Below are 3,079 nucleotides of genomic sequence, written 5' to 3' on the forward strand. Positions count from 1 at the left end.
GTAAATGGGTTTTGTCTAATGCAAGGGTAGGCAACCTATGGCCCGCATGCCAAAGGCGGCATGCGAGCTGATTTTCAGGGGCACTCACACTGCCCGGGTCCTGGCCACCGGTCCGGGGGGCTCTGCATTTTAATTTAACTTTAAATTAAGCTTCTTAACCATTTTAAAAACCTTATTTACTTTACATACAACAATAGTTTAGTTATATACTATAGAAAGAGACCTTCTAAAAAAGTTAAAATGTATTACTGGCAAGCGAAACCTTAAATTAGAGTGAATAAATGAAGACTTGGCATACCACTTCTGAAAGGTTGCCGACCCCTGGTCTAAGGGAACTCCAAAGTGTGCAGGGGACTCAACCCAGGGTTTGACTATTTCTGCTATTCCACCCTATGAACGATTAAAAATATTTACCTCGTGGTTTAACATGCAAATATTGACACCTCTTTATAATCACATATAGGTCTGATATATTATAGTGCCATATAAATATTTGCCAATGGTCCAAGAAACAGTCAGAACATTATAACCCCATTGGCAGACATGTTAAGTTGGGATGCATGATGCCAAAATCTGTCTTTGAGTCGTTTGGTATGGTACAGTTTTTCCAGAATAACGTTCTCAACAATGCAGAAATCTGCAAACAAGGAAACAGCACTGAAACAGAACTTTTCCACAGAGAGGGAAAGAGGTATGTCCTTCGTGCATACCTTGCAGTGTACCCTGCTGAGAGAAACACCATCTTGTTGTGGAGGAGGAGTTTGAAGAAACAGGCAGCAACTTGTCCAGATTTTTCCTGTGCAACAAGGTCCATTTAATCAAAAATATCCCTCTTGCTGAATCACTTCTAAATCAGAGCGAGACACGTAGCATTTCAAAGGACACACATGAGTTTAGGTTCAACATTTAGATTTTTCTAAAAAGGAAAGAGGTGTTACAAAATCTTTTTTATGATTATTATTTAGTATTATTTCAATCATGTCCAAAGTATGCTAGTTCCTTACAAACAACGATGAATATAAGATTTTTGTCTGAACTTACACTTTACATATGAATTCGAGTACGAATTTAAATGTTTTCATGACATCAAAAATATATAAAAATAGTTGAATGAAAATACATTAGATGTGAGTGAGAGACTTAAACATACTTCTGTATCAGTTTAAAGTGAAACAGCAAATAATTGGGCTAGTACCTCAGAACCTAGAGTGAAAATAAGTAGAAAAAAACCTTTCTAATTTCATTGATTTATGTGAGTGAAATACAAAAAGTAAATAAATGGCATAAAAGGATGAGATGCAAATTAGACTTTTAATTTTTTTTCAGTTTTGGGAGCCTGTGGTCATTAGTAAACCACGTAAGAAGATATTTTAAAACTGTTTTATTTTAAAAGTAACAGTGCTCTTTTACATCTTAACCTCACTCCCTAGTATGAAAAGGCAGACAATGTATAAAACTAAATATACTGAAAGACTAGTGGGTCAAATCTATGGATTTTTTTATTTTATATTGTTGCACAAAGATTTAAATGATGCACATATTCTTCTGTGATTTCTTCAAGCTGCACTGCTGCTCTCTTGACTTAGGGAAATACAATTACAATCCATAATGCTGATTTACTTTTTTACACCTAAATGTTTTAGCAAATGTTGCAACTCAGAATTCCGTAACCAAAACGGCTGTGCAAAAAAAAAAAAAAAAAAAAAAAAGCCAGAATCAGGTACTCAGTGCTTCCACGTTAATTTCCATTTATGTGGTTGGTTTACATATTATTAAACCACCCATCTGATCCATAATGGCAGCCCTGCTGACACCGTCTGACCCAGTTTGACAATCTGGATAGAAATTGTAGGGCTGGCTGTTCAATGTCTGTGACTTTAACAGCATTGCTTTGGGCCTGGAATCAATTCTCTCTGTTTACAGACCATTTCACAGCCCTTTACCTGCAACATCACTTGTGTCAGTCCCATAAATACTTTGGTGTATATAATGCTTGAATTAGCATAATGCTTTAGGCACAGAGCTTTAAGCACAAAGAAGGACATGTCAACATGTTCTCTTCACTTAAGCAATTAAGAGCCATTATGCTGCTTCAGTGGAAATATCATCAAGGTTAAAGACAATCCCAAACAGCCCTCTAACCTTTTTATTCTAAGTCTAATAAATGAGGCATAGAAATTGAAATGTTAGTAAACAGTGCTACTTGCAAGCTCTTTTTGTATCATGTTTAATCAGACCTCCCATTCACCACTTGCAAAGTGTAAGGAAATGTGAATGTTAACTATGGTCACCTACTTAAAGGGTTGGTATTATTTAGTTTATTGCAAAAACTGATCTTGTTGCAAGGAATTTTTTTGCATCCAGTGATAGATGTTTTGACTTAGACTTGTGAATACTTGTGAATTTCTAATATATATATACCTATCCCTATAGGTAACACACACATAGATACACACAATCCAATTCTTGCCAGGATTCCCTCTCCAGCATGTATTATGTGGGGCATCACCTGATTTTAAGCTCCTTCTCTTGATGCCTTAAATTTTCCTCTACATTTATCTAGAAAAAGTGACACAGTCAGAGTTTGTTATTACAAGGCTGCATTTTTATTTCAACTGACAAGATGCAGACAGGCTGTGGGTTAAATTCTATCCCTGGTGCTATTCTGAAGAAACGGCATCCGGGTTGAATTTGGCCCCCTGGTTGTTGTGGCTTTGTTTTTACTTGGTGATTGTTATTTTTTAATTTCATGTCTCTTGATACTTAAGGATTTTCAAATGCATTGGAGCAAATGACAGAGAGCAGGGAATCAGCAACGCTGCTGCAGACAACAAGCACAATCAGAGTGACCGAGAGCCAGTTTCACAATCAGATGCCATCACTGGACCATTAGGACAGCATAGAGCAGCCAGTTCAAATGAGGCAATCCCTAAAACCATGACAATTTTAACACAATGTTCTTTCCATTAAAAGTGACCCATTGGTAGGGATGGAGAACGAAATCTATTTCACACATTCCTATAGCAACTAGTGCTGGGCGGAGCCTGTGATCATGCAGTGCTATCTCCCGAGCTTTTTC

At 36.9% G+C, this 3,079-nt stretch overlaps 1 long non-coding RNA gene across 1 annotated transcript in view; it reads right to left on the reverse strand.

The window, feature by feature from the left end:
• LOC122461381 overlaps nucleotides 1-2,509 on the reverse strand; it is a 6,162-nt gene extending 3,653 nt beyond the window's left edge. The window contains exon 1 of the long non-coding RNA XR_006283225.1: nucleotides 711-2,509. This is a non-coding gene — a long non-coding RNA (uncharacterized LOC122461381). The remainder of the gene's footprint in view (nucleotides 1-710) is intronic.
• Between the last annotated feature and the right edge of the window lie 570 nt (nucleotides 2,510-3,079).

This window comes from Chelonia mydas, chromosome 8, assembly GCF_015237465.2.
Source record: "Chelonia mydas isolate rCheMyd1 chromosome 8, rCheMyd1.pri.v2, whole genome shotgun sequence".
Taxonomy (NCBI): Eukaryota; Metazoa; Chordata; order Testudines; family Cheloniidae; genus Chelonia; species Chelonia mydas.